Here is an 18673-nt window from a genome sequence, read left to right on the forward strand (position 1 = left end):
AGCACATATAAGAAATAGAAAATAAAAACATTATAGGCATGCAGACATTAAATACGTTAAGGTAGTGAGGAAGTATACAGTGGATAATAGAAAAGGGGAGTTGAAAAAGAAGGCAGAAAGAGCAGGAGATGCAGACCTCCAGATAACTGGTAAGGCAGTAATGGCCCTGTTAAAAAAAAACAAAAAAACACCAGATATCTAGAAACCTCAGGCAGATCATTTGAAGAGCAAGCAGAGACATAGTATAGTTACTATCTAAGGCAATACACTACAGAATGGTTCAAGTAATAGAAAGAACGTTCAGCCACAACTAAGAGAATCTTCAAGTGAAGAAGTGCATGTCAAGGGAAAAAGAAGTAGGGAAATCTGAGTAAAACCCTGTAAAATAGTACAATAGTTATTAGACAGCAATAGAATCTTCTATAACATTGTAGGCATAGCATTGTAAAGGAAAAATGCTAGTATGTTACTTCACAAGTTTCCTATCTACATGGTTGCTAATAAATCAATGAGTGGAGTGAGTAACACTTACAAGAACTATATGTTGTAATGCTAGAGACAAATTAGTATTCATTAACCATGGGCCATTAGTATTGCTACTACACCATGCTGCAAAAGTCTGCATTATGCCCTTATACCAGTTTTTTTCTTTTTTTGCATAGATGTAATCATAACAGTAATAACTCATACAAAAAAATGTTTTCATTAAAGATTAATAGGTAAAGAGCAAGATATCAGTTTACTTGCAAACGTGTTCTTTTTTTTTGTTCTGTTATTAGCCAAATAAAGCAGCTATTACGCCCTCCACATAAGAAGTGTCAGTCTTGAAACAGATGAGATGCTGTGAGAAAGAACACCTTGGATGGTGTTGTACACGAGCACACTGCTATCACATTCTGATAAATGAAAAGAAGCCCCCCTGCCCTCCCACACATCCCCTTACTTATATACACTAACATCATGGTCACACAACAATGGAGAAAAGAAAAAACAAAACTCAGTGAATCAGTGCTAAATTGCGAAAACACAACTATCTACAGATCTGGAGGTATAACATGATGCTGACCAGTGCTGTCCACACATATTCTGTTAGACATGTCTCCCTAATAACCTTTGTGATCAGAAGTGACACCATCAGATACTTTAATTTAGACCTGCACTTTTCTGTCAAATGAATTTTCAATCAAATGGGTTTGAACATTTGGGTTTCAATCAAATGAACATGCAAACAAATGACATAGACCTGTGTGTGTGTGTGTGTGTGTGTGTGTGTGTGTGTGTGTGTGTGTGTGTGTGTGTGTGTATGTGTGTGTGTGTGTGTGTGTGTGTGTGTGTGTGTAATATGAATTTGTTTTCTGCAGCTGCTCGATTCTGTTCTTGCAGATTACAGTCTTGCAGCCAGGTACAGGTTTTCTAGGTGGTTCACATGGGCTGCAATTTAAACACATATTCAGCTTCAAGCAAAGTTAGTGTAGCAACTGAAGAGAGTCAGTGGGAGCAAGTCAAAGTTTTATGATTACATTTAATGATGACTGGAAGGATTAGGGAGTGACTAGTAGTTTTCAAGTTAGAACCGATAAGCAGGATTTGGGATTAGGGTTATGGAATAAGGTCTGTGATTGCACAAAAGAGAGACTGAGAGTTTTAGGCTTAAATAGTGAAGTTTCGGATTAGGGTTCATAGGTTCATAGGTTCATAGGTTCATACTAGGCTATCTGCCCGAGGGCATTTACAAGCCTAGCCCATAGTTTTGTGGCTTACGCCACCCCTTTAGTATGGGGAACTATACCCATTATTTTGCTGTGCCTCTGTTGAGCAGTGACACTGAGGTAATCCCTGGGGTATATCTGCGATCTCCCATCCATTGGTCAAGATTTCTCTTGAACAAGGCCAGCGAGGTGCTCTGCCTCACATATACCGGGATTTTATTCCACAGCATAGGGAGTCTTTGGGTGATGAATCTATCCCTCCAGCACGTCCTATTAATAGCCGTGTCGAGGTTTAAGTCTCCCGCTGTCGAGGTTTAAGTCTCCCGGGTTATAGAGTGATTGGGAGTTGTAGAGTTAGGGTTCAGGAATGAGGTTTAGGAGCCTTTCTTCATTTTAGTGAGAGGATTGTGTTGATTGGCCACGGGCTGGTAAAGGTTGGCTGGTCTAGGGCTTGGAGTAAGCACTCATTGGTCCTTCTGAGCTTTTTTTAAAGTTGTTTCAGGTTGTACCATCTCGTATTGAGGCCCTGCCTTTGAGAGGAATTCTGTTTATTCACACTGAGCTGAACAGAGGAGGGGCACTGACCACAACTCTGATCTGTGCTTATTTGTACTAGTTATTGCTTAGTCTAACCATTTATAGAACTTTTTTATGGTTTGCTGCCAACCATGTTTTACTGTATTTTATTGCTATAAACTAATCTGCACTATTCTGCTGAAATTGTCTGCCTTACAGGGCATGTTAAATCACTTTTGTTACTGTCACACTTTTTGTAAAATTTTTTAGCTAGTTTCATTGTGTGAAAGGTATTAACTATAAATTTTCTCCATTTGTTAAGCATCTGTTTGTTTGTTTTGATTTTCTGCCAAGGATTGTATCATATAACTGATTTGTTTGCAGTTAAAAGCATTCTCTAGAGTCTCCTTGGTCCTTTATCTGGTTAAAACTTTCATTTAGTGTCCCACTGTCATATTTCTACTGTGATAAACATTTCTGTAGTGTTTTCTGCCTAAAATAGTGTAGCTAGTAGCTGTAGTATAGGTTCCCACCCTCTGTCCCTATTGGTGTCTTGTTCTTATACTTGCCAGCTTTGCAGTTGCCTGCCTCTACTGTAAATTTGATCTGGGACACTCCTCCCAGTCTAGTGTCATTAGCTCATTCTACCTAATACAGAGAGAATATTTGGGAAGGCCAACCCCCTTAGTTTCTTAACCTTGAATTATCTCCTTTCTCCCTTTTAACTTTAATAAAAAAAAATATTCAGCTGCTTTTACAGTATTTGTATTTCCTTCTCCTACTTCATTACGTCATCTTGGTTTTTCTGCTACTTGTTCTCTAAAGTGTTCAAGTGCATCTTCTCTGCTGGATTTATCACTGCTTGTGTTTAACCTGCTTAAATTTTAAGTGTTATTCCAAGCCTTTTAGTTTTGGTTTAGGTACTTGGCCTTTAGGACTACCCCTTAGCTCTCCCTGGCCTCTCTCCCTCAGATTCTGACAAATATGGATGGACAATTTCCTATGGTGACTCCTGCCAACCTGGTTGATATGGGCATCCTAAGACAGTGTAGCAACTGCCTCATATACATGGACAATGATCTACTACTACCACCTAGGAACACAATTTGTGAGAGATGCAATTATATAAATAAGCTAGAGTCTATGCTCTCTCCCTCACAAGCCAGTATATCTAACACTGAGAAGGTTGTCAACACAATCACTACACTTCAAACACCATCACAACTAAACAACACACACTCACATATGCGGAGGTTCTCAACAAAAACAAACCCAAACAAAGGAGACCTCAGAGGCAAAAACACATGAGTACTACACAACCCTCCACACCACATACCACGCATAGTTCACACACCAGTATCTCACAACCACTAAGGCCTAACCATAAACCCAACATATTAGTCATAGGAGACTCCACTGTGAGACACACAGATGTGCCTCTCACCAGGCTGGACAAGGAGAAAGTCACGGTTAGTTGTTTGTCAGGTGCCAGAATCCACCATATCACACGTGCACTCAAGTCTTTCAGCAACAGGTGCTGTTATGACTCTGGCATAGTCCATGTTGGCATGAACTAATTGTGACTTACCTCCCTAGACTATATGAAGACAGACTTGATTGGGCTCGCTGAATATGTGTCCCAGGCAGGTGCGTCCCTAGCCTTAAGCAGCATTCTACCATCACCAGGAATGATACCTCAATACAAACAGAAAATGATTGACTTTAACAATTGGCTTAGTTTCTGGTGTTATTCCAGGGGGAAGATATGATCAACAAACCATGATGCTTTGCTAGAGATGGCCTGCATCTGTCTCACTTGGGCTTCAGAGTTCTTGCAAAGGCCCTTGCCTCCCCCATAGTGCCTTTTTTAGGAAATGTCATGATGTCGATACTACCAACTAAAAATGTCAGCAAAATGCAAATTAAAGATCATGCTGCTAAATGCTAGTAGTCTAAACATGAAACTGCACTCATTGCAAGCATTTTTAACCCTGGAAGATCCTGACATTTGTGCAGTCACAGAAACCTGGTTCAAAGCTGTGGAGAGCACCCCAGCATTACCTGGTTATTCATCTTATCATGCATTCAGACCCCAAAATGTGGGCAGCAAAGCCAAAGGAGGTGGAGTTTCAATATATATTAAAGACACACACACCTCCAGGCTGGTCAAACAGTATGACGCACAGGAGACACTCCAGGTGCAGTTAACCATTGACAAGAGCCCTATTCAAATTATAGCTAGCTACAGGCCCCCACATTTGACTCAATGTCTGTTAAATCTGGTTGAGTTCTCTTAGACAGTCACCAAAGCCATGGACGAGGGGAAAATGGTGCATACCGCCTACCTTGACCTAGCCAAAGCCTTCGACACTATTCCCCACTTGGGCAGAGTAGATAAACTTTCTCAATTAGGCATCAGTCCATATGTTACCAGATGGGTAGCAAACTGGCTCACTGATAGAACCTGCCTAACCAAAGTAGGAGAAGCCACCTCAAGCAGTAGATCCATAATGAGTGTCGTACCCCAGGGATCAGTCTTGCGGCCTCTGTTATTTGGGATATACTTCTCTGAGGTGCAGACCAAAACCAGTGGCTATGGCTGACCAAGTTTGCAGATGACGTCAAGCTCAAAACAAATGACTGGTGCCAGAAACAAGGCCCTAAACTGAATGCCAAAAAATGCATTATCATCCCCTTTGGGGAGAGTGACATCCCCATATATTATCACATTAATAAGAACATCCTAAGTACACAATTCGTAGTGAGGGATTTGGGCACCCAGGTTGATAGCAACCAGATTTTTGACCACAATGTTGCTTCCATTGTATGGAAAGCTTTCTACATGGCCCACCTCATAAGTGAGGGTATCTCATCCAGGGACCAATAGGTCATAACATCCCTGTATTCTTCCCTTATAAGGCCAATTATTGAGTGCAATGCCTCCTTCGGCATGTACCTCGCAAAACACATGCAGCAGCTGGAGACACCACAGAGGTTCCTCACCAGGAGAATCCAGGGCCTCAAACATCTACCATACACAGATAGGTTAAAAGCCCTGTCCCTCTACTCAGTTTCATACAGACTTCTCAGTGGTGACCTCTGTCTGGCATACAAAGCAATCTCAGAACCTGCCTTGATGGGACTGCTGGATATCTGCAAGTCAAGCTCCACTAGAGGAACCCATACACATGACCTTACCTTCGTCTATGATATCAATAGGACTTGTTGGAGGGACAGATTTGTGTCCTAGAGGCTGCCCCATCTGTGGAATAGACTCCCTCTTCACATCAACCAGAGTACCTCATTATCCCTTTTTAAGTGCAACCTGGATAAATGGATGGGAAACAGAAAATACACCCCTGGGATTCCACCTGTGTCCCTGCTGGAGAGGGCCTTTGGGTGTTGACTTGTCTAAACATCGGCTAAACTCTTGACTTGGCTTATAAGGACCAAGGGTCTAATATCCTAGTAAACTCCTATGATCCTATTAGGGCTATAGAGTGAGTGTAACTTTTAAGGTTGGAGTTAGAGTCCTGGGTGTATGTATGTATGTATGTGTGGATCAAGCTGCTGGGAAGGTGGGTACTTGCTGTTCAAAACAAGTGGCAGTGAGCTGATGAGCCATGATCTAACATCGATATAAACATATGATCTTACATGGTGTATAAACAGATAAACAAATACTAACATTTACTTTAAAAGCACCATCTCTATTTTTATCTTAATCAATTCCATACTTTTTATATTGCTTTTTTTTTGTATTTATGGATGTGATGCTCCAGCACTGGCCCAGTAATCAAGCAGCCTCAAATCTCACCACTGGCAACAGTGGGGGATGTACATTGGGAGGATGACAGGTACAAACACAGTATTCCCAGATGCAGCTCTCTGCATCAAGTGCAATTTCCCTTAAGAGCACACAGAGACCACAGTCATTTCGAGGCTGACACACACACACACACACACACACACACACACACACACACACACACACACACACACACACACACGCACACACACACACACACACACTTTGAGGTTTGATTTATACACACACACACACACACACACACACACAGCTGGGAAAGGCTGGCACAGGTTTACTAGCTATGCCCCCTTCTGCCCAGATTATAAGGTAATTATCACTGCCACCAGCCACTTCCTTATCAGCTACTTTAAGGCCCTTAACAAAGGGTGTCCAATCTTGCTGTGTAATGTTACCATCAGCACAAATGGTAGTTTGGCCAAGAGCAAGGCTATTAGGAGTGGCCCGCAGTGTCACCAAATAAGTATGCAAGTACTCCCAAAACTTAAATATGTCTCACAAATATCAGCCACAAAGAAAGGTTTAAATATATTTAATAATAAATAATGAAAGAATAAGAAAATACTCAGTATATGATCACAGTAACATCAGAGTTCAAAATCACAGGAAATATTTAAAACAATATTGCAGGACAGTCTCAAATAAATAAAGAAAACATCTAAACTATACTTCACTATATTCCTGACTGAATCTAAGAGAATTATAATGTTCCCTAGACTTACTTACTCTTAGCAAGGCAGATGTGTGGTGAATGGATCTTGTCAGGTCAAAGACAAAATATAGAATGCTACCTCTCTCTCAGAGACTTCCCAAATTAATATCCCAAATATTGCTGCAGGGATTCTTGCAGAATTACATTACTTCTTGTCATCTGAGTCCGTCCCAGGTGAAAAACAGGTATTAATGCAGCTGGTAGCATTTAGCATCTACCTATGAAAATACATACACAAGGGCTTTTCCTCAAATCTTGGTACTTGCTGGAAGTCATAAAACAGTATAACACTTGCAAGACAATGCAGAGAACCTCTAGTTCTAGACATTGTGTCTGTTGCTGCACTGAAACTGAAAGATAACATCCTTTTATTACGTGGTCATAAACACATTTACAGTTTCAGCTATTTTTTCTGAAATTATCCTCCTGGGTTCCAGTTTCCATTGTTAAAATATATATATATGGAGCATTTCTCTCCGTGCCTCTGCTGAAAACAGGATCTGTGGAACCTAGTCGGACTTTCCCGGTCAACAAATGTTAAATAAATAAAAATAAATAAATAAATAAAAAATATATCTAGACAGTTACAATAGTGTATGTACATTTTTGTTCTGTTCCAGTAGGGTACATTGTGGATACATTTTTACAACTCAGTACTGTACAACCCTTTTTAACACATACTTCTGTACCAGCAGTTTGATATGCACAATATACAGTTCTAATACATTTGTAACACAAGCATATGAATCATGTTGATATTCACAAATGACACATAGCCATTTACAAAATTCCAGATAGCTGGACTGGCAGTATCTCCTTTTGTGACAATGGATACTTTTGTCTCTACAGCACCTCAACTGACTACATTCTTCATAATAATGACAATATAAATAAGAAAAATAAACCAGTGTTAATGTTTTGAAATTATTATCATTACCATGAATTTTGGTTTACCTTAGCATAACTTGCATATTATTATTATATATATATGTTGATTAAATCCAACAGTAAGATGTTAAAAGTGGGTTTCCTCAGACATTTTTAAAATGGAGTATCTTGCTTTACAGCTTCACTTCTAAAAGTACATTTTCTCCATGTCCTATTTCTGTATTGCTGTAAAGTAAAATGCAAAATATCATGGTAGCTGTCTGGAATTCCCTCTCATGCCAAACCAGAAGAATAACTAAGGTGGGCAAAGGGGGATGGGTAAAAAGTGCAAGCAACTGCACATCTTATGTTTTGTTTTCAACAGTATATTGTATTGCTTTGCACATATTTTAAAATGTTTTACACTGATTTTTCACTATGATAAAATAGAGACTTCCAACAAAGCTTTTCTTCAGCTTAAACACTTAAGGAAGACCATTACAATGAAATGTCAGTGGATAACACCAACAAAATGGCTTCTATTGATAATGACTGCTTTTACTGTGGTCAAAAATGCATATATTGTGTGAGTTTAGCTATAAGGAGGATTAACAGTCTTGAGAATTGTTTTCTTTTATTTGGTTGTTGTATGGGGTATGACATTAAATATATGGTATGAATAGATGTCTTAACCGTGTTCAGAAATGTATACAATCCTACAATATGCTGTAATATACATGACCAGTAAAGATACATGTTTTCATACATTCCCTTTCCTGAAGCATTTGAATTACTTAGTACATGGCATAAACTGTGCTGACCAGTTTTTATGCCAAGCTTTTGATATATCAGTAAATTACTTTTGACCCTCAGTCCTAACCAACATGCTTTCATATTTATTCTGAGAAGAAAGCTAGAACTAGTTTTCTAAGCACCCTGATTGCTGAGCATCACACATGAATATTTTTGAATGTGCAATATTTAAAAGATGCCTGAATATTTGGGAGACTCAGTATTAAAGAATAAAACACTTGAGGAATGGTAGACTTGCATAAGTGTAAACTACATTCTGGAGAAAAGAGTAAAGGAAAAATAAAAACAATGTATGGCAATCATTAGCATATTAAAATAGTGCAAATGTGAAAGGCACAAATTTAAAGAGCATATTCTGTCTGTTCTAATCTCCCTTATTATGTCTGCCATATGGGAATATGTGGGTATTCACTGTATGCCATTTGATTTTCACATTTATTTACTTTCAATATCAAATGTATTTTCTGTAGTTATTTTAAGTTAATCTGGTCCACCTAGAAAATTACTGCAGACTTCTCTGTTGCTAAAAAATTCAAAGCAAAATGGCATGTAAGCACAAGAGGAGTATAAGTGATACTTACCTGTTACCTACAACTTACTTTATGGCATTTCTAGCTCTAACAGAAAAAACATTTGGTTGAAAATGACACTCTGTATACGCATCAATGTACCCTGCAAGCCAACTAGTATAAAAAGATGCTTGTTTTATTTCTTTATAATTACTTTACCATCTTCTGCCTCAGTTACTACTGTCTATACTTTGAATGTTTTCAATTATGTTTCTTTTGAATAAGGCTAGGGTTATGGCTGAAACATTTATAGGACTACTCAATTTATCCAGTAATAAAATAAATACATTCTATAAGGCTAGCCTTGCAACTCAAATGTGACCCACCAATTTGATTTATATAGGGGGTGATTTACTAGCTGCCTGTGTCAATCAGAAACATAGGAACCAAATGAGGGGTGAATGTCTGATTGCCCATCCATTGGTCCCAAGTTGTGCTTAAAAAAGGATAGTGAGAAACTTAGCTTCACATGGATAGGGAGCCTGTTCTAGAGAATGGCAATTCTCTGAGAAACACCTCTCTCTCTCTCTAATATGTTTTATTTATGTCACAAGCAAACATTAGGTCTTTTAATCTAGTAGTCCTGATACTGTTTGTTTTGCAGATGTGCAAAGGGTTCATCAAAACAGGGTCCAGGGATGCCTTATATGCCAGGCAAAGATCACCTCTCAGAAATCAGTATGATACCGAGTAAAGAGACAAGGCTTTGATGTGGTCAGCATAGAACACTGGCTTTACTCCATACATTCTTTTTCTAAGGAACCTTTGCAGACATTCCAGTTGCTGCATATATCTGGTTAGGTACATACCGAAGAGGGCATTATACTATTTTTTTTTACTTTCTCCAAATCTTTTGACTTTCTAATACCATGACAGGAATGGACCCCATTCCTATGTCAAAGTACGATTAAAGTTCATGAAATTAGTATTGTTTCACTCTTTGATGTCAGCCAAAAGTGCTCTTCGTAGCACCCACAGTGTGCCCAGTAATGGCTTCTTTTGCAATTCATACAGAGTTACATGTATTGGTAACATAACTAAGAATGACTGTAGACTCGTTTTTATAAGACCAGTTGCTCCTACTACTATTGGAAATAAATGGGTATCTTTCTTCCATGATAACCTCTCTGGACCTAGACACCATTCACTTGCTTATAAGTTGAGCAATATAGAAGGATCTTCCTACCACCCTGGACACATATTGGTCAAAGACTAGGTTACTGTCTATATAAGTTCCCAGACCCCTTACTAATGAATCAACTTTTAGAGGTGTTTTACTGATGATGTAGTCACCTAGGGTACCTGATTTCCCAAAAGGTACTATAATGCATGTCTTGGTATTGAGTTTTAAGCCATGGCTTTGGCACCAAGCGTCTGTCTGCATTAAACTGAAGGATGTTCTCAGCTTAGGAGGATTCAATGACTGTTGTCAGTTTGCAATCATCTGTGGACTTGGTCAGCCAGAGTCCTTTGACATTGGCTTTGACATCCAAGATGTAGATATCAAACAGGAGTGGGCCTAGCTCATTGTCCTGGGGCCTCTACTGGTGACCGGCCTCTTCATGGAGGTGGCCTTACTGATTATAACCTCCTGGGTGCAATCTATGAGCCAGCTAGCTGTCCAGCATGTTATATAGGGGTTTATATCTAGCTCTGTAAGTTTATTGACAATGCCCAAGTGGGGTATTGTATTAAGTGGTTTAGCTAGATCTAGGTATGGAGTATGAACCATTTTCCCCTCATCCATTTGCTTAGTGACCTTTGCAAAGAAGTCCACCAGATTCATTAAGCATGACCTTCCTTTGACAAAGCCAAACTGGAATGGATCCAGTGTCTGGAGGTCTCCTATGTCCTTGTTGATAATTTCCATGATAATTCTTTCCATGGTTTTGCAAATAAGACTAGTCAGACTAATGGGACTGTAGTTTGCAGGATCTGTTGAAGCTCCTTCCTTATGAAGAAGGATGACCATCACAGTCCTCCACTCACATGGCACAAAGTCTGTTTTAAAACTATAGTTAAATAATGACTCAAGGAGTCCTGATCAGTCATATTTTACACTGTTCTGGAGGCATCCTGGGATGTTTTTGGGGTCCACTGAGGCTATGTTTTTGGCTTTAGTGAGGGCATCCAGTACACGCTCCCTACTTAGAGTTGGAGGGGTTATTTATAAGGGGCTTTTGGGGGGGATAGTTGGGGTGAGAGGGAGGTAAAGTTGGAACTGAATCTGCCTGTTAACAGGTTTGCTATATCACCAGGCTCAGTAAATGTGGCACCATCAACCACTAGTTTACTACACTGTTCTGTGCTGTCTTTGAGGTTTCTCACATAGCTGAAGAAGACCTTGTGGTTATCTTTCACCTGAGAGGCTACCTTAACCTCAAGGTTGGCTTTCTTTAACCTAATTAACCCTCTTAGTTGCTTGTTTACTTTGAGGAGAGAGTTTTTATCTTTATGGGAATTACCCTTCCTGACATAATTTTTTACCTTTTATTGTATATCCTGTTTAATTTGGGATGCCACCAGGACAGTTTGTTTCTGGAGCTAATCCTGGGCTTGCTTCTGGTAGATACAGTAGCCTATATACAGCCATTGACATGGTTGTACAGAGTTTCTGAGAGCAATTAAGCATAGGCTACTGTGTTCTAGGGGTTTGTAGTGACTGAATGTTGACAAACCATCACTTAATAATAGGTAATTTGCCTTAGAATAGTTCCTAACTGTTACTGGTTTTAATGGGATTATGGAGATGATTTTGATTTCAAAGAAGACTGGTTTATGGTCGGACCATACCATGTTGGACAAGACACTGGGGCGGGGGAGGGGTGCAGTGTTCTTCCATATTTATGATCACAAAGTCCAGTATATTGGAACTTCTAGTGGATGTATTCATTATTTGGTCAAGAGTGTTTTTTATTTATGAAGTCCAAGAATCTCTGCACCTGTAAATTTGAGGTCATGTAAGATTTCCTGTCTAAAGAGGGGCAGTTAAAGTTTCCCATGAGTAGGGTGTTAGGTTGGAAGGTAAGTGTCTCCAGAAGGTCCAAGTATGCATTGTGAGTTTCATGGAGGGTGACCTATAGCTGGCTATGATGTGGTATGGGATTTTGTCTATGGTGATTTGCACATGGGGGCACTCCAGCATGTCACCCTGTCTGACCACCCTAGAGGTATGCTTTTTACTGGTGTATATTGAGACACCTCCACCTTTAGCTCTTGTCTGTGCAGCTACTGGTCTAAAAGTGTGAAAGGCACTGAAACCTTGCACTGCCTAGGTACTCTCTGCCACTTTAAACCATATCTCAAGAACTGCACAGATATTTATATTCTCAGGTGTGTGAGGAAATTTGCATGGAGTGAGCAGTAACACTGTGAGGTTCAGCTGACTAGACTTTGCTATGTCAATAGGGTTGTCAATTTGGTATTGCCTAAAAATGGCACTATGGGGTTGGATAAAGTTTTAGTCATTATTTGAAATCCTAGAGTGGAAAAGTGCAGATGATCCTTGACAATGCAACATGATCTGTTAACCATATCCTCCCAAGTTGACAGATACTGGATTCCCTTAGAATGACACCAGAAAGACAGCCAGGTGTTGAAATCAATAATTGTTTTGCTCATATAGTGGCATCATCCTCGGTGATGGTAATATGCTGTTCAATACAAGGCTCATACCAGCCTGAGACACATGATCTGAGAGCTCCATAATATCTCCCTTCATATAGTCCAGGGATGTACATCTCAGGTTATTTACACCTATGTTGTGGACTATGATGGAATCATACTGGTACCTGTGGCATAATGACTTGATTGCATGCATGATTTGGTGGATCCTGGCTCCAGATAAGCACCTAGCAGTTATCTTCTCCTTGTTCAGCCCAGTTAGAAGGGCATCAGTATATCTTACAATGGAGTCTCCTGAGATGTGAGTCCTGGTAAGAGTGTTTGCTTGCATTAGGGGCTTAGTATCTGGGGCTTCACTTAGACTGACAGTATCTGTGGTGTCAGGTGTTTTTTTCTAAGTGCCTTTCAGTTTGTTGAGGTATACCACGGACAACTGCAGTCTAGGTGACCTTTGTAGGATGATCTCTTTCTCCCTTTTCCTGTAAATAGACAGCCTGGCAATGTTTTGGTATATCAGCAAATAGAGAGTCACACGTTATCAGCTGTGCAAGGAGACACTTTGTGTGGGACTAGGATACTCAAATGTTATTTCCTTTGTGTTCATTCACATTCCTGGAAAATCAGATTTTCAGAACATAGACTGGATCAGAATCTCATTTCTTTTTGTGAGTGGCTGCTGCCTCATCTACAATGCATTAAATACCTTTCAGCAACTGTGGGAGAGGGGTCCCTTGTTCTGGACCTCTTTATAACCCTAACTAATACCAAATGTAAAAGATGCTGTTCTCTTATTCTGTTGAAAACAGCGATCTTTCAGTATACATTTGTGATCCTGTGTCTGAAGGGGTTCCAGTATGCCTTACCCCATCATGATATTACTAAAAGTGCTGTAACAGCTGCAAGAATGATAAGGCAGAGTTGAATCTGTTTATTCCGTTTTGGACAATCAGATGGGTTTTCACTGCCCTTCTTCTTGTCATTCCCTCAGGCCATCTTTACCCATTATTTCACATGTTGAAGCTTATAGCCTTGTTAACTCATTCCAGTAATCCTCAAAGCTTGTGATCTGTCTGACAGTGGAGCCCAGACTTTCAAAGTACCCCAGAAATGGGCCACCCTGGAAACTTACAGTGACAAATGGAAACAGTTCTCCACATAGATGGCTGATGAGGGGTTTCTTGCAGTGGAGGGTCTTACCCTACTGGTCTTAGGCTGTTTGCCTTAGCTTGTCAGTGTTGGTATGAGAGTGTTACAGTCAAGGTTCACTTGCTCATCATTTCTAATTTTCACAATATGATAGACAGGCAGTTTTTTTTTTTCTGTTAGACAATGAAACAATCCTTAGGGGTACTTTCCTTCTTAGGCTTCTTGATAGGGATTCTAAGCTGCCTTGGAATCTTAATTTCTTCACAGAGAACTTAGCCTTCCTTCGTTTGAACCAGTAACAACCATTTTTTGTTGGTGGTTGTAAGCAAAAAGAGTTTCAGAACTGCCCAGTCTTGTCTATGAATATGATCCACAACAAAGATATTGTTTGTCTTCATATTAATCATTGCAAAGGTAAATACAACATGTAGCATAAACCTTTAGACTCACCTTCTATTTCGCCATATACTGTATTCAAATCATGAGCATCTATACTCTGTACCTAGATGTATATAGACAGCTCAGGCTGCACTCTGCATCTCAATGTGCAGACAGGTAAGACTGTATGCTGTATGCAGATGTACACAGACAGCTCAGGCTGCACTCTGCATCACAATGTGCAGACAGGTAAGACTGTATGCTGTATGCAGATGTACACAGACAGCTCAGGATGCACTCTGCATCACAATGTGCAGACAGGTAAGACTGTATGCTGTATGTAGATGTGCACAGACAGTTAAGGCCGTACCCTATATTAATGTAGACTCAGACAGTTAAGGCTGTACCCCATTTTTATAAGTATGCTGGTAGTTAAGGTTGTATCCCATAGTTATATGTACACAGACAGATAAGGCTGTGCCTCATATTTAAATGGACACAGACAGTTAAGGCTGTACCCCATATTAATGTAGAATCAGACAGTTATGGCTGTACCCTTTTTTATATGTACACCAGCAGTTAGGGCTTTACCCCATATTTATATGCATGTGGACAGTTAAGGTTGTACCCCATATTTATATCTACACAGACAGTTAAGATTATATCTCATAGTTATATGTACACAGACAGATAAGGCTGTACCTCATATTTAAATGTACATAGACAGTTAAGGCTGTACTCCATATTTATATGTACACAAACAGTTATGGTTGTATCCCATAGTTATAGGCATACAGACAGTTAAGGCTGTACCCCATATTAGTATTTACACAGACAGTTAAGGTTGCACCCCATATTTATATGTACACAGACAGTTAAGCTTGTATCCCATAGTTATATGTACACAGACAGATAAGGCTGTACCCCATATTTATATGTACACAGACAGTTATGGTTGTATCCTATATTTATATGTACACAGACAATTAAGGTTGTATCCTATAGTTACATGTACACAGACAGATAAGGCTGTACCTCATATTTATATATACACAGACAGTTAAGGCTATAGTCCACATTTATATGTACACAGACAGTTAAGCCTTTACCCCATATGTACATGTACACAGACAGTTAAGGTTGTATCCCATAGTTACATGCACACAGACAGTTAAGGCTGTACCCCATATTTACATATACACAGACAGTTAAGGCTTTATCACACTAGAAGAGCCGCTTATGTTAGAATAGATGACCATCACTTTGTTTCCTTTGGTAAAGGCAAGAAAGACAGAGAAGTGACTTAGAAATGCATATAACACTTTTTGCTATGAATTTTGATTGTCAATTTCTCCCAAAATTGGCATACTGCCTACCCCTTTTCAGCTTACATTTGTCTTTCAACACAAAATTCAAATCACTTAAAATAAAATGTTTAGATTTGTACTCCTTGCAGGTTCCTGCCCACACCATTTTAACCTCATTCATGCCATTAAATGGTTCTGTTTAGGTGACAGGGCATCACTCCTACTTAGTTCCATACTATTTAAAATTACTAACTTAGGATACTACCTGCCCCTCTTGAGAACCAAATTATTGTTTAAAGACTTACTCCTTAAAGGGAAGTCAAGAAAATAATACTACCCTTATCAGGCCAAGACTCATTAGTAATAGGAGAAAACGCATTGTCATGTGCAGTCCAGCCACTTGGAACCATTTATCCCCTGAAATCAGGACACTAACCACATTCAAAGACTTTACAAAAACACTGTCAAAGCATATAGGTTCATAGGTTCATACTAGGCTATCTGCCCGAGGGCATTTACAAGCCTAGCCCATAGTTTTGTGGCTTATGCCACCCCTTTAGTATGGGGAACTATACCCATTATTTTGCTGTGCCTCTGTTGAGCAGTGACACTGAGGTAATCCCTGGGGTATATCTGCGATCTCCCATCCATTGGTCAAGATTTCTCTTGAACAAGGCCAGCGAGGCCATGTGCAAACGCTTTAGAAGCAATGGCTAATATTGACAGAACTCTTTCTTTACAGGTATTAATATTGTCTTCATTAATTAATTAAAGATAATCCAAAAATGGAGTACATAGTATTAATAGTATACTACTATGCTTGCATATTTTAATCCATTAAGTTATTGTACTTGGGTGATTTATTGTTCACTGTATATCACTGAGTGTTATCATTACTTCTAACTACACTGTCTATCATTGATTATACCTTTAATGGTTTTGTTTATTGCTTTTTGAGGCCAGGTCTTGGCTGAAGAGGAAGCATTTATCAGTCCTCTTACTTGGTTAACAAATAGTAAATAAATAAAAAACACAGCAAAACCTTACCATACTGACATCAATGCATTTTTCTGCTTACACTTGCAATACTCTTTGTTTTACAAATATTCCCATGGATGAGATCTGTGTGATTATATACTGGTCTACCCTCCATTAGCTCAGCAAGCATTACAAAGATAAATTGCATATCTGGATACTGAGTTTCTTTCAGATCTGTGGTTCCGAAGTTCACTGTCATGTAAGGTCATCCATCCAATTTTGAAATAAAACTTAGCAGTTACACATCTGAAGTACTCACCATAATTTTCATGTCTGAAATGCAAATTCTAGTGTTTCAACACATTCAGCTCTGTTTTCCCTGCAGCTGATTTCATGTCATGCAGTCCTTGCTTAATGGCCTTTGATGTTCGTATCGACTTTCTATGAGGGGCATGCCTGGAAAGAGTTACAGGGAAGCTTCCTGCTTCATATGGTGGAGGAGCCTTGAAAAGCCAAGGAATGAAGACTCAATCACCTGAAGAAAAAGATGTTGACCAATCCATGCATGGGAAGAAAGAAATTCTGGACTTTCCTGCAACCAGAGTTTAAATCTCAGAAATGCTGTTAATGGTTAGTGCTACCACAACTGTTGTGTCTTCATAATGAGAAAGTTCCAATTGCAGTACAATATGCATTAAATATGAAAAGTCAGGAGGAGATAAAATACCTGGAGTAAGGGGCATCTGTTCACTCATGTGACCAGTGTTCAATTTCAGGAAGCAAATTATGCAGGAAAGTTTAAGAGTAAACCATCAAAAACTGTGCATGGTATAGGGAAGTGTATTCAGAATGGATTCTCTCACATCTCATGAAGGTCAAGTTCCCTACAGCTTCATTCAGATGGAAACATAGTGGTAAAGCTTCACTTCAAGAAAATACATTCTAAGAACATTTTTTCCCTTTTTCCCAGGAGGCAAGCCCAATTGTACTGCCATGTTGGGGAGCTCATGTTGATTGTAGAATTAAGGAGAAAATATAAGAGCCCTTAAAAACTGAATCATTGCCAGCATGTAAACAGAAAGTTTAACAGTAGCGATTTCCTCTGGGGAAATGTGACAAAACAATTCAGTCTTGAAGTACTGAAATTATCAAGCTGAAACCTCATCTACTTTATACCTGGTCATTAGTGGGGCAGCCATTCAGATTGAGATGAGGTGGCCGATGTTGAATCCACAAATGAGACAAAGGGTGGGAGCACTTATTACAAGAGATCATTTCTCCATCATACTTTCATAGTAGAATCACTGTCTGAAAATAAAAAAATATATATATGCTTTTACAACTTTTATTTTTCAGTCAGCTGGACAAATTATGCATTTTCTTGCTGATTGTTGTAAGAAGGATTTCTCCTTCTCCCTCCCACAGGCATACCTCTCAACCTCTTAGCACAAGAAATGTGGACAAATCCAAAAAAATAGGGGGACAAAGGCCCAAAATCAGGAATAATTTTAAATATTTCTCTTATAAATTAAGAAAGTTGCTAGACTAATAGGTTTTGTGTTAGTATGCATTTTCTGAAAGATTTGAAGTCTAAAACTCAAATATATGTAATTATTTAGTGACTTCAATCCTCAAAAATCTGTCAGAAAACCACAGATTTTATGAGGAGCAGATCAAAAATATGAGGCAAAAATTTTTACAATCTGTGAAATTCTGGACAGATGAGAGGTATGCCACCAAGTGACCACCTAAGTTGATTACATTAACAGTATTGGTGTAAACATTAAATGCATTTCGTGAGGAATGTGGAAGGTTCTGCCCCTCAAAAGAAGAAAAAAAAGTTTAGCTTTTGTTATGAAATGAACAAACCAAGCTACTGGTAGACTCCTTATTAAAATGTCAACACTCAAAATGTCGAGTGCCAACAAGCTAAAGAAAAAAAGGCAGAAAACACAGGAGAAGAGCGAATCTCGAAAATGCTCTTTTCCTTTAAATTTCTTCTTACATGGGGTCAAACCCCCTCCCCTGCATCCATCGTAGGGGGTGCAAGCATCCCACACCCCCCAAACTGATATATATATATATATATATATATATATATATATATATATATATATATATCAATTCCAAGAACACCACACCTAAGAGAAAAGGGAATATTCCGAGAAATGGCATCTTGGACTTAGTATATGTAAGTCCAATCTTTTAACCATTCAGTATCCACATTT

General features: G+C 39.1%; 2 protein-coding genes across 10 annotated transcripts in view; one reads left to right on the forward strand and one right to left on the reverse strand.

Moving 5' to 3' along the window:
• Nucleotides 1–18673, forward strand: part of THEM6 (thioesterase superfamily member 6) — an 838692-nt gene that overhangs the window by 454781 nt on the left and 365238 nt on the right. The window lies entirely within an intron of this gene.
• DNAJC5B (DnaJ heat shock protein family (Hsp40) member C5 beta) overlaps nt 1–18673 on the reverse strand; it is a 534023-nt gene that overhangs the window by 428008 nt on the left and 87342 nt on the right. Inside the window, exon 2 of one of the 4 annotated variants that reach the window (XM_044067380.1) lies at nt 17622–17753. The exons of 2 other annotated variants lie outside the window; for them this stretch is intronic. The gene's annotated coding sequence lies outside the window, so the exon portion shown is untranslated. Of the gene's footprint in view, nt 1–16764; nt 17009–17621; nt 17754–18673 lie in introns of those variants that run through there. One more of the 4 variants, XM_044067382.1, reaches the window with a different exon arrangement.

Source organism: Protopterus annectens, chromosome 3.part1 (assembly GCF_019279795.1).
Source record: "Protopterus annectens isolate FY-2018-M chromosome 3.part1, PAN1.0, whole genome shotgun sequence".
NCBI classification, from domain to species: domain Eukaryota; kingdom Metazoa; phylum Chordata; order Ceratodontiformes; family Protopteridae; genus Protopterus; species Protopterus annectens.